Source organism: Manis pentadactyla, chromosome 14 (genome assembly GCF_030020395.1).
Source record: "Manis pentadactyla isolate mManPen7 chromosome 14, mManPen7.hap1, whole genome shotgun sequence".
NCBI lineage: Eukaryota > Metazoa > Chordata > Mammalia > Pholidota > Manidae > Manis > Manis pentadactyla.
The window spans coordinates 74,757,206-74,771,893 of NC_080032.1; the positions used below are offsets into that span (position 1 = coordinate 74,757,206).

Here is a 14,688-nt window from a genome sequence, read left to right on the forward strand (position 1 = left end):
GTTTATCCAGAGAAATTAGTGATATGTGTATTTAGACCTTTATTCCCTATAGAATTCACTTTACAATTGTAATCCATGTTTAATTTGTGTTAATATTTTTTTTAATCCAATTGATTAACTTGGTTTGCCCGCCTGGTTACATCTAGTAACTAACCCAACATTTCCTTAATGTCTAACTTAAACTAAAAATTGACATGTGCTAGGGTTTATTCATGCATTTTCTCTTCTTCTTTGATGCATATGTCTATAACTGCTCAATTGATACACTATTTTAATTATTGTATCTTTAAAATGTTTATTATTTTTCAAATACAAGTTCTTACAAATATTTTTTCTCTGCTTTACTTTCCCCAAAATGCCTTAGAATTAGCTTATCAATTTCCTAAATATGAGTACTGAATTAAATGTATAAATTCTTCCAAAGTTTATTTATAGTTTACAATTTTAAATCCTTTGTTGAAATATTATACCTCCATATATTGTAAGGATTTAACACATTTTCCATACACAAAGGTATCATCTATAAATAATAATAATCTCCTTTTTTAGGGGTTACATCCTTATTTATTTTTTATTGGCTAGAATTTCTAAAATAATTTGATAAAAAGAATAATATCCCATTCTTAATTTGAAGAAGACAGCTCATAGTGTTTCTTCATGAAATAAAATTTGGTTGTTAATTGCAAAAAATTTTTTTAAATACTTTTTTCTGTTAAAAGTATGTTCTTTTCATTTGTAGTTCAGTACTTAAAAAATCATGAATGGTTAAAAAAAATGAATCCTAATTCTTTTTTCTGCTATGATTTATTGATGAACTATTTATTAGAAGATTCAAGCTTGGGAAAATGAAAATAGAAAACATAAAAGAAAAATATAAAATTTAATATTAATAAATTAAGTTGGTTACAAAATCCCAGAAGTGTCCATGAATTCACTTTTTAAAAAGTACACATACATATACACATACACATACACACACTTTTACTTGATACATAAATACTCACATTTATTACATCTTCTTTAGAAATTGCAATAAATGTCCTTAATGGTTTTTGTTCTATATTCTGTTTTCTGATACTATTTATTAAAATTGGCTATTCTGCTTCATTTTGTGTGTTGTGCATGTGTGTATGTATGTGTGTATGGTATGTGTACCTATGTGTGTATGCATGTTTGAATAGCATACTTGGAAATAGCTTTCTCTTAACTTTTACATCATACTTTTCATGTTTCTGTTGCAAAATCTACCCAATTGAAAAAATATTTTTGGATAATGTTTTTAATTCAATTAGCTAGTTAAATATGCTGTCATTAGAGATGCCATCAATCTTACTTGCCTCATTGTGTTTTTTGTTCTTAATATATACTTTTAATTTCCTATTTTCCTGCTGATTATAATGTAAAGGTCATCAAGTTTTGATTCTTCCAGTATTTGAAAATTATACAACCTGTTTTTCTTTAAGTACTAGTCTCTGTAATACCTAACAATTATATATATATATATATATATACAAACCAATGTATACAAACTTATTTGTTTCTTAATCATCAGTGAAAAGGACATAGCATAATTTAATTTTCCTCTTTCCTCTTTCCTCTTGAGAACAGAAAATTTAGCATGCCTTTCAGTTTTAGTTGCAGGTTTTATTTTTCACCTAGCTTATTAATACCAAATAATTTTGAGATTATTACATTTAAAATTATGTTTGCCATAATAAGGCAGTATTAATCAATTCTTAATACTTACTCTTAGTTCCCTATACTTGACTTCTTATTTTGACTAAAATTTTGTTAATGGCTACACCTTTTCCACTAGAAGGATACAAAGAACACTTTCATACATTCAAATTTGTTTTTGCTGTTCTCACACGTAAGTGGCAAACTGAATGATTGTTATAAAATATATATGCCCTCTAAACTGTGTACTTATTGTTCGCTTGTCTTAAGACAGTTAGCATTTAAAGGTGAAGTCTATGTCCAAGCAAACTTTTCTTTTTCTTTTTTTGTCTTCTCCCCTCCTCCTCCCCCTTCTTGCTGGGTCAATATGTTAGTTTTAAATTTTAAAAAGCATTTTTTTCCCTAAAATTTCCTGGTTGTGTGTATATGTGTCATACATGTATGTTTGATATGCATATTCAGTGCTTATTCAGCCCAATTAGATATATTTTTGCAATCTTCAATGTTACTTCTTTTTATTCCACTTTATTTTTAGAATTTCACTAATATGATGTAAGATGTCTTCTCTCAATTGTAATAACACCTTTCATTCATTTTTCACACTAGTTTCTTTTCTCTGTATTCAGTGTTTCTCAATGTTTATGTCAAAATTTTTTTTTCTACTATGTCATCTGGTTTCAATGAATATTTTAAATGTGTGACTGAACTTTTAGTTTCTTTACTTCCCAGTAGCTCAGTAAACTTCATTTTATTAACATCTCACCCTCACATTTCATCTATATCATTACTTCTCATTTTATTGTTATATTATTTTCCACTTTATTTTTATATCTTATTTAACCAAATACAACTTTTCTTAATTCTATGAAAAACAAATAGCTTATGTTTTTATAACATTTACTTAGATACACTACAGCATATAGTTTGCAAAAGTGACTTCTCCTTTTGTATCTTGATTATAAAACAGCCATTTTATTTCTTGCAGAATATTTTCCACCTCCTATACTGATTTTTTTCCAACTATTCATCCTTTAGGAATGAAGGTTCTCTACACTGATTATTCATAAACAATGTCTGTAGCTTCTGTTTCCTCTCATTGTTTACGTGGCTGCTATAAGAACACGTTTCTCAGATTTCCATCTAGAGGAACAGCCAATGTGAGCAGACTTAGTTGAATTACTGGTCATTAGCAGTCACTTAATTTTTCTAAGTGCTGGACTTCATCTGTCTTGGTCTGTTGTATGGTTGTCTACTTTGAAAAAGTAAGCATGGTTCTAGGTAATTCCAATCAACTCACAGTTCTTCTTTTGCCATAAATGTTCTACCTATGCTCTTTCTCATAGTACTTTCTGATCTCACATTCCCAGATGCAGCAAACGCTAAGGCACATACTCTAGATATTTTGCGTTAATGCAAACTTTAGTCTTAGACATATAAAAAGGAGGATGGTTAAGTGGCTCTGGCTGCAGACATTTTGGAGTGGCCGGGAGGGTTAACCAGACCCTAGATCTCCAAGTCAGGCAATATTATCAGGGAAATGAGTCATCTCCTTACCATGTTTCAGACTGGCAGATTTATTCTCCTTCAGATAATAAAGCAAGTGTCATACAGAATTTTTTTTTCTTCTTCTTTTTCTATTTCCACTTAATCCACTTTGACTAGTATATGGTAAACATTTGGATGACTGAATGAGTGGTTGCCAATCTTTGCTATTAGTAATATTTTACTTTTAATAGATTCTCTTGTTTTTACATTTTTTAAATATGTGTATAATTTTTAAAACATGTACTACTAGCCAGATGCCATTCTAAAGAAAGTCAACTGGACTGCTATTAAAACCCCTTATTTATTATTATTGTTATTCTAATATTAGGAAAGTGAACTCCTTTACTAAATTCACAGTCTATAGACCAGCTTTTATTTTTGTAACTTGCAAACTTTTCCAGTTGTTTCAAAGATTTTTATTTTGTCTTACTATTATTTTCATTCAGCCTTTACACATTAATTCACTGAACTCTTATACTATGTTGATTTAGATGCATTCCTATTGTTGTAGCCCATGTGCAGTGGATCATATGATAATGCCTTTCAATTATATGTTTTACATGGTAATAAAAAGGCTTTCAAACCACATATATTAGCCACATTAAAAAAATTTTTTTTAATTTTGCTATCATTAATGTACAGTTACATGAACATTATGGTTACTATACTCCCCCTATTATCAAGTCCCCACCACATACCCCATTACAGTCACTGTCCATCAGCGTAGTAAGATGCTATAGAACCACTGCTTCTCTTCTCTGTTATACTTCCTTCCCTGTGTCCCCCCCCAACATTATATGTGCTAATAGTAATGCCCCTTTTCTCCCCTTATCCCTCCCTTCCCACCCATCCTCCCCAATCCCTTTCCCTTTGGTAACTGTTAGTCCATTCTTGGGTTCTGTGGGCCTGCTGCTGTTTTGTTCCTTCAATTTTTTCTTTGTTCTTATACTCCACGGATGAGTGAAATCATTTGATACTTGTTTTTCTCCACCTGGCTTATTTCACTGAGCATTATACCCTCTAGCTCCATCCATGTTGTTGCAAATGGTAGGATTTGTTTTCTTCTTATGCTATTAGCCACATATTTTAAAGAACGCCTTGCAGCATATCTCGTTGTATGGGTTGGTACAATAAACATGTCCTTAGAAACATTAATATTACCAATGTATTCATATTACTATTGGTTTTTCCTACTATTGGCTTTTTTAACATTTATAGGATCTCTTTCTAAGTCATATTCAGAAAAAGTTAATCGTATCAATAACTTTGCCAAGATTCAGTTAAAACAGATTTCTTGAGAGTTTAGATCTTGTGCGAATGACTATTAATACTAAATATAATTAAACAGATATCTTTAATATCTGTGATATTTTGAATATTTAATTCACTTATAGGTTTAAACTCATTTGGTGAAAAACATGGACATGTTTCTAGCTGCTAAAGCAGTGACGGAAACCATGTGGCATGCAGGCCTCCATCCCCCGCCCCTTCATGCACTCAGCAGCAGTAGAAGAGCACTCTTGGTCCCTAAGTTTTGCTCAGTCACACATTTCTTCTCAAACCATGTCCTGGAAAGCCACTACCATGTACGGAGATTTCATTTCTTAGATAAAACTATTTCATACCTCAGTTTCAGATTCATTAAAATCCCCAAAGAAAAAACTATTATTGGCTTGTTTCAACTACTTACTTCTATTCTTAAATATTTACAGAAAAGGTAACCTTTCACATGTATGGAAAATTTTGCTGAACTGTGTTACTATTCAGACAATGAAGTTTAAGTTAAATGGAAATAAAAATGGCAATACAAATAAGTATCTTTTATATTTATTTAGAAATACGTAGATTCAGGTAACAAAGGAAAAATAGATTAAAAAACATGTATTAGAGAATATGGTAGAATAGCAATTTGCTTAAGTTTCATAGAATTTTGTTTAGCCTCTGGAATAGGCCCAGTGCTATTATTGTTTTCCAAGAAAATATTTAAGTGTTAAGTTCCTGGATCAAATGAAACTAGGTAAAGTACTCCAAATAATTTTGGACCAGGATCCTATGAAATTTGGCCTAGTTATATAACTGTAAATTTACTCTAATTCTAGACAGTTTGAAATGACAGAGAACAATCTATTGCTGTTACTTTAAAATGAAAATATATAATGTTTCATAAATATAAATCCTTTTAAGAATGGTCTCATTCAAAAAATGTAATTTTGATATGCCTGAAGTTGTTTATTTAAAAACATACTAACATTTTGTTATTCATTTTTAAAAGATATTTAAATGAAACAGGTAATGTTAAAATTAGTAGTGAATTGTAACTAGTGTTTTATATTCTATAGCCCCTCAAAGTAAGAATGACAGAAATACCAACTTGTAAAATGTATAGTGAGAGGCATTTTTTTCCAGCTGAGATTTAATTTATGCATGATGTATTCCTGATTTCTTTAGTCCTCCTTCATTTCCTTTTTCCTGAAGGGAAATCTGGCTCTCCCCAAGGATCTGCTCCTTTGCAGCTCTCCTGAGGTAGTTGTCCCCTCTCCCATGCCCCACTACTAAGAAACAGGAGGCAAAGCCAACATTCTTCCAGGTAGCTACAGACTTAGAAATTGTTCTTCTTCAACATTTTATACTTAAACAATAGTTTATACTTAACACTCCACTCTTCAGAACCCCATGACATCTTACTCCACTACCTATGTCCCTTCTACTCACCAACATCCTCTGACCTTGTGCCTCCACATTCATCTGGGACTTCTGCTCCTAGTTACACCTGGTTCAGTGTATAGATTTCATATTCTACTCCAGGCCTTCCAGAGAACTTCAAAACCATTCTAAATAAAGAATATGCTAAATTTGATGAATTATTCTTTTTAATAATAGAATAGTTATGCGAGTTTTACTGGTCTCATGGCAACACAATAAGGAACTACATTTCCCAGACTTCCTTGCAGTAAATATTCAGGTCAATGGATGAGAGCAGAAGTGATATAATGCAACTTCCCAAGGAGGCTCTTCACAGGAAACCACTTGCCTTTCACTTCTTTCCCTCTTACCAGGACCAGAAGTAGACAAAGTGAAGTGATAGTGGCTTACGGTTTTCTTCCTTCCTCTCATATTATTTTGTACTTTTATTTTTGGGTCCATGCATTTAATATTGATTGTCTCCCACACTAGGATTGATTTATCTCCTTTTAATATCCAAATTGTCCTTAAACAAAGTTTATGGTTTAAGGCTCACTTTAAGATTTATCTCCTCAATGGAAGAATCATATGGGCAAATATTTACGGAGCATCTTCACTTAGATTTTGTACAAATCCTCAAGTTTTGTATGTGCAGCAAATCAAGCTCCCAACTCCATTCTTAGAATTTATGGTATGAACAATAACACAAAGCAAATGTACAGCTGAATGTACTATTACCAGTTGAACAACCTTCTAACTTTCCTCTGTATCAAGAGACAAACCTTCATTTCCTGCCACCCAAAAACCCTCCCTGCGGCACCCCATCACAATACCCTCCCATTTTCCCAAGCACACTTTTCTATATAGTTTCATCATCCAAATGTGTATCATTAAGGTGCATGGCTTTGTTTTGCCTAATTTTTTTTGCATGTTTGTTTGAGGTGGGTATGATTTTATGGTCTTTTTCAATTAATGCATTTCATCTCTATTTCCTTTTATTCTTGCAATTTATTTGTTGAAGAAACTAGCTTATTTTTCCTGTATCAGTTTCCATCCTGATTTAGTTTAACATGTTCCTCCGCCCTCTTGTGTTTTTTGTGCATTAGTGATTGGATCATAGGCTTAATCAGATAGATTAAGGTTAGATTCTTTGGCAAAACTTCCCTAAGATAGTTTTGCATTCGGCATCAGAAAGCAAAAAATGCCTGACTGTGTTTCTCTTTGTGATGTTAGCAGCCACCAATGCTTGATGCCTAGATTTTATAATTTATGTCTTACTGTAAAATATTGATGAGACAATTTTATCATTCTTTCATTTATTTGCTGCAATACTTCTACAAAGAAAAATTTTGCTTCATCTATTAGTTATGTAGTAGTCATTTCATATAAAAAACCACAAAAGTTTTATTGCATATTTTAACCCTGTTTTGCAAAGGCAGTTACTTAGTTGTATGTGTGTACATGTGTGATGAATTCATGCTTTTAAATATGTTTGGTATGTTTTCAACCATTCCAGTTATTAAACTTATTGGCCAATGGGAGCCTGGCAAGTTGGTTCTCACCACTTCCTATTGATGCATCCTTGTCTTCCCTGATATCTTCCTCACTAACTAGAGAATAGGATGTCCTAGGTTCATCTTATACATTATCTGCCCTATACCCAAATCAACCTGTCTTACAAGTCGCTCTGCTTCCTTTACATGGTAATATTTCAATACCACAAGGTGATGTTGGGATGCTCACTGTTATTGAGAAGGGCATTACTTCCAGGCCTTTCCTGGAAGAAAGAAATAGTTAGATAGTTTTTAAAAAACAGAGTTCATTTTGATGTTCTCAGTTCTAATTCTGTCCTATAGAGAATACTGGTTCTCAAGGGCACTGGGGATGCTAGAATTACTCATTTGTTTTATTCAGTGTTACACACAAAATATTTTGAGGATAGCAATTCGAACATGATCGCCTATATGATTAACAAAAGAAGTTTCAACAAAATATGTACATGTTCATCTCATTTCCCCCACCTTTTATTAAAGTTGAACTGAATCTACATCATCAGTGCAGACAGCCATATGAAACTGTCTCTTACATCACTCATTTATCTGAGTTCTCTATGAAAACATACATTTAATGCACTTTGATGGTCTTTATGTTGATGTATCTCTGTGATTTTGATTATCTGGAGTTTATTCTCCAGTAGTTTATTAACAAATAGCCCATAAGATCAGTATCCCTTAAGGTCTTGTGTGATCATGATAATTTGAGAAATTTTAATTTGGAAATCAGTTTTTGTGAATATATATTTTTGGTTCACATTTTCTTTCCTTGATATCTTAAATATATCACTACTCCATTTTCTTCTGGGACAAGGAGTTACTTCCAAGAAGTCTGATGACAGTCCTGTTTCCCATTAGCTGATAGACCATTTGGTCTTTCTCACTGCTATAACTTAGTACTTTGTTTGCAACAAAGTACCTTTTCATTTCTCACTTTTCTTTCATCTTTTCTTCTTACTCCTTCTGTATTTCACATCTTCTTTATTCTCTCTTTTAGCTATTCCTGTTTTTCTTCCTTCTTATTTTTTCTCCTTGACTTTGCAAAATTAGTATCCTCTGTCAGGGAAACAATTTAAAGGTTCCTTCTTCCTCTTCCTTAATCTGTCTGGAAAACTATTATTCTTCCATATCTTAGTTTAGGAATCTTTACATAACTTTACCCAACCCCCTTTGATAAGCTGCAATCTACTTTTCCTAATGCTATTGTTGATAGGTTTAATACAAAGGATTTCACTGAGTGCCAGTAAATTATTGAAAATAATTGTCTAATTCACCCATTCATTACTAATAGAACATTCTATAACAGATATATTAATTAGGGGAAAGAGACCTATATACTGGTTGCAGTATTCAGAGACAAGAGCATCCATAACTGTTTTTTCATTATCCTGGTATTTTTTTCCAGGATTGATCTGTCTGAAAATAAGTGAAGCATTTTTGTTCTTCCCAAAATAGCACGAGGCTGTATTCTTGGAGCCCATCCATGTATCAGGTTTTAAGGGGCTATCAGGATTGGCCAGTGCACAGTTGGTATACTACTCCCCGGTTGTCCTTGTCCTTCCATGAAGCAGGCGTCCTTTCCACCAGATCATTTCCCTCAAAGTTACATCAGAACCAGAGGCTAACTTTTCCTTATCTTATTAACTCTTAAGACATACTCAGAGGAATTCCATGAATTACTGCAATTGCTTTGTTATATTTAAGGCTGAAAATTTAACAACACTCGGGAACCAAAACATTCTTGAAATCAGGATTCAACGACTTGCACTAAATCATGTCTCTGTGCAATGATTTGCACAATGCAAAATGCCAGGAAACAAAGTTGAGCAGGAGAGGAGAGCCGAGGAGTGACAGGGAAGTTAGAGACTACCACAGATTTGTGAACTTCTGGCCAAACACAGCAGTGGCAGGGCCTAGCTGCTATAAAGAAGACATGTTTTAGACAATAAGCATGTATGTGGGCAAAAAACTCAAGGACTGTATTTGTGACTAATTGCATAATAGGTTATTTTGGTTTCTGATCTCTGGAAAGGTAAACCACTCCAACAAAGGGTGTTAATGTAGTTTTTTCTTTCTTTTTTTTTTTGCACCCATGCTGTTGATCATTAAATGAAATAATTTGATCATGACACTGAATAAATGTATCTCTTAAAAAAGTTAAATTATGATCTCTGATGTATTGCACATTCTAAACAAAAACATACCCAATATATAGACCTTAAGTATGTTATTCGTGAATTTTACTCTAACTTTTTCTAAGGCTTAAAATAAGCTTAATAGTGTTCTACATGAAATTCCTCCAAACAAAATGGAGGTCATTGTCTATTACAGTGATTCGTACTTTCTGTTATACTATCAATTTCTGTCTATGAACTACTTGAAGGCAAGAGCTGTGTTTTAACATTTTTGTAATCCCAGTGCTTTTCACAGATCTCAACACAATATATAAAAACAGGTACTGAATACATAAATATGTAAATAGTAAATAGATGTAGGAATAACTGAATGGATTTATTCAAGAAAATATTTACCAAAATTAAGAGTCAGTGACGGCTTCAAATTTTCCATATATATAGAAGATTTAGGCAGTCTAATGGGAAGTATGGCTTCTACAGGATTATACCTTAATTGTTTGCATAGAAAGGCATCAAATAGAGACCATTTGGAGATTAATGTTTTCTCCACGCACACCTTGTCTTCACTTAGGTAAAAATATTACCAGAGCTCTTGAAAATAATAATATGATTACATTATCACTCAATTCCTAATTAGAAATTGAAAAAGTGAGGTAATATAAATTATATATACATACACATATATATGTATATCTTTGTATTTTATATATATATATATTGTGTATAAAATAGGTTGTGGTCTTCTCTGTATTCATACAGGAAATTGAGTTGAGAAAGGTCAGATTTATGTCTAGCTAAAATTTAAGTGTCTGTAGTGTCTCTGCATGATACATATATAATTGGCTTAGAAGGTGGAGAGAGGTGGGCATTTCAGATCATCCCTCCAGCTCAGTCTTCTCAGGAACCAGGTTAGTTACCAAAGCATAGAAATTCCCTCCACCTTACTGAAAACACTGATGGTTTAGCGTGATTAGACTTGGTGGTGTCTCATGTAGGCACATTCTTTATTTTCCATGACATGTACATATATTTTAAAAACTGGTAAATTTTCAATGCTTACAATTTGTTATCAGAAATAAAAATAGTTTTTCTTCAACCACATAATTTATTACTTTCACCCCTTCTCATCTCTCCCTTGCAGAAATACTTATTTAGAAATTAAATAGCCAGGACTTTCTGGATCAAGAACAGACATTTTTCAGAAAGGTTCTTTCTACTCTCTTCTTTTGTAAAATAAACATTTTTGTTCTCCTTATGAACACTGGGGATATTTGTATGATATTCACACCTTTGTGGATTTAAAAAAATGGAAACAGCTGGCAGGGGCTGCCCTTTCTCTGATAGGTGCCCAAATTTTGTCTGTACTTTCTTTTTCAGGCCAGATGAGTAATTAACCCTGAATAAAAACTGATCTCTTGAAAGTTGAACTCAACTGAAGGTTATAAGCAATCGTAGTATACTATGTTGTCATTACTAACATCTTCAAAATATCCCTGTTTGAATTTGGTTGAACTAACAAAGAATACAGGACTATTCTGTGCGGTCTGCTAGACTTCTAGCCCCTGATTCTCTAATAAATTTAGGAAGCAGCTTCCAGTTTTGCATATTGTATTGATTTTATATTGCTGTTGTAACAAATATCACAAACTTAATGGCTTAAAACAACACAAGTTTATTATCGTATAATTCTATAGGTCAGAAATACAACATGGGTCCATTGTGCTAAAATTAAGGTGCTGGAAGGGCTATGCTCTTTTCTGGAGGCTTCTAGGGAAAATCTGGTTCCTTGTCTTTTCTAGTTTCTAAAGGCGACTTGTGTTCCTTGGTTCATGGCCTGCATTTTCCATCCTCTGCCAGTAAAGTGAGTTGAGTCTTTCTCCAACCACATTACTCTGCTTGTGTCCTCTGCTCCCTTGTCCACTTGTGAGGATCCTTTCAATTTTACTAAATACACTCAGATAATCTTCCTACTTTCAGATTAACTGATTAGGAAACTTAACTCCATCTGCCACCTTAACTACTCTTTGCCATGTAACCTAACGTATTGACAGGATCCAGCGATCAAGACATGGGAAAATTTGGGAAGCCATTATTCTGCCTACCAGACATATTTTCTATGGTTCTGTAGGATCTTACTTAAGTCAGGAAGTGAGAGCCATGCCCTCTCATTATGTCATAATTGCTTCCTATCTGTATGTACTGTTCTGCCTCAAAGTCAAGGTATTAATTGTTTTATGCATTACTTCATAATTCAAAGTGAAGATATTTTCCAGGTGGTACTAAATAACATTTCTGTTTGCTTATAGTCTAAGAAATAATCTAGCTTCGAGATGGTAATGGTAAAGAGGAGATTTAAATTTTAGAAATCCCTTAAAATCTCCAAATTTAATATTCAAAAAAATGAATGCAGGAAAGGTTTCATTTATGTTACATTTTCAATATGAATAAATATTTTTCATTGTCCTTTATTTCATGATAGTGTATCATTTCACACAGGCCTCTAAGCCTTTCAAGTTTTAATGTTGCAAGCAATAATTTAAAAATGTTGGCATTAATAAAAATCAAAATGTTTTCAGTACTTTTTCATAGAGATAGTTTGAATTGGGTTAATGCTGTGTTACAGTGCATAAATTCAGGCATGCTCTAGATTATTGGTATGACACAATCACCCGTGTGCCTCTCTTTAATCTCTGTTTAAAACAAATCTGTGAACACAAATTTTGAGACCTTGGGTAAGTTGATTTACCTTTCCATGCCTCAATTTCCTCATTTAAGTGACAAGAATAATATCACGGGTATAAGATGAGAAATAAATACACTAATTCATATAAATAAATATATGTATATAGAGCAGTAACATAGAGTAGATGCTCAGAAAATGTTAGGTGTCATTATAATTAGTATGGACAACAAGACAATAAAGCCAAAGTCATCTTTAATGTCAGCATCGGGCCACAGGTACCTTATTTAAAGACCTCCTTTATGGCTGCACAAAATAAAAAAAAAATTTTTTTTAAACTTGATCAGTTATTTGGAAACCACTCAAAATTGTAAAAGTCACTTTAATATAACCACATTTACCACATTTAAGCTGAGACAGAGCAAGCTAGGCTAATGAAAACTGGAACAGGATATTAAGTATGGTTGTCAGAGTTAAAGTCACACCTACTGACAAATTCTGAGTTCAGTGACAAAGATTGATAAAGGAGCATAATTTGTTTTAATGAAACAGCTTTCACTACTAACATGGAGAAGAAAAAATGGCAATTTCTGCAAGAGGGATTCAGCTAGATAATGTATCTATGTGACCCATAAGTTAGAATCATTTGGAATAACATTTTATAGATTAATTTTCTGGTTGACACCTCATTCTTTACATTTTTTACTTACATTTCCTGAAAATCTTTCTCAAATCTATCAGTTCAATTTCTTGAGTAAAGTATAATAAATCTAATTCACTTATTTCTTAGGTGATCATGAATATTAAGTAAATCTTTAGTGTCAATATAATAAAAATCATATGCAAAGCCTATTGGTAAAAAATCATATTTGATAGTTAACCTTTATAATAATTATTCTTTCAAATGCATTTTGTCTTTAATGCACACACACACACAAACACACACATAATTCTTAAGGGAACTGATGCATTCATTAAAGTGACACAAATACTTTTCTATTTCATTTTCTTATAACCCAATTATAATTTTTAAAATTCATCAAATCATTTGTTCAATAAATGCAAATGTGCAACTACTCTGAAGCAAAGAAGTAGGTACTGAGTTATAAGTAAGAAACACTAACATGGTCTAATGATCTAATGGGAAATCTTACAAATGTAACATCTATGGATGTTACCCTGAGACAGTAGGAAACCACTGAAAAGATCCAGGGAATTTGGTTAGCCTCTTAAATATATCACTATAATATAATGGATTATAGGACATGAGAATGGACTGCAGAAAATGTAGAAGCAGTTTCAGAGGCAATGCAAAATTCTAGATGAGAAGAAGAAAGCTTTAGACTAGGAGTGGCAGTGGTACACAAGGAAAGGAAAAAGGATTTTCTACAGAAACTAGTGGTTTATTGGATATAGAAGAACAGAGGTAAGAAAAGATTCAAACATGAAACCGTGGTTTCTGATCTGAGCAATTGAGTATGTGGTTGTGCCATTTTCTGTCACAGAAAATACTAGAATAGGAGCAGGTTCTTGGGTGAATTATGATTTAAGTTTTGGACTTTCTCTTGGAGGCAAAAATAATAATAATTCCAAATGGAGATACTGAGTAAGGTAATAATAAGAATAGTCCAGGTTGGAGCCACTGACATATGAATGCTTATTTAAACCACAGGAGGGATGAAATAACTTACAAGGAGAAAATAACTGAGGAGAAAAGAAGCTCTGACAAGGGCCACGTGGAAAATGAGTAATAGGCAAAATAGTCTTCAAGAAAGAGCAAAACAAAAGAACCAGCAAATACAGGATCATTGAAAGTCAAAGTAGAAAGACAAGATATTTTAAAATTAGAAGTATGGTGAATGGAATCAAATATTACAAAGAGATAAATTAAAATAGAAACTGATAGATGTCAGTTGAATTTACTGACATGAATCTCATTGGTGAATTTAATGAAAGTTGTTTTGCAAAACTGATGGAAGAAGTTTGCAAGTGTTTTAAAGAGTTTAGAAGATGAGAAGAAAGGTCTAGACAAACTACAAGGTGACTGGTTATGGAGGGGAGAAAAAAAGTTAAGACTATGTCTTGAGATGGAGTAGTTACAGATCAAGAAGAAGCTGTTTAATAAGAAAAATACTTGGGCATGCTAGAGTGCTCAGAGATGACTGGATACAGAGGGAGATAATGATGATATAGGCAAATGGAGCTTTAGTAGGAAAAGGATACAAAGGGAAATACTGACCTGGCTTCATTCATGAAACTCCTGTCATAACTGAGGTAGACTGATTTTTCTATCACAGGATTTCATCACTCTATCAGAAGTCCATACTCCTTCAACAGACTTTAATGTTGTGAGCTCTGATGAAGTTTTATATTACTCATGAATTATTTCACTTGGTAGGAAGAAATTTCAAAACAG

The 14,688-nt window shown here is 32.7% G+C and overlaps 1 protein-coding gene across 7 annotated transcripts in view; it reads left to right on the forward strand.

Annotated features, from left to right (window-relative positions):
• The window catches only part of PIK3C2G (phosphatidylinositol-4-phosphate 3-kinase catalytic subunit type 2 gamma), a 378,973-nt gene that overhangs the window by 11,025 nt on the left and 353,260 nt on the right, over positions 1-14,688 (forward strand). The window lies entirely within an intron of this gene.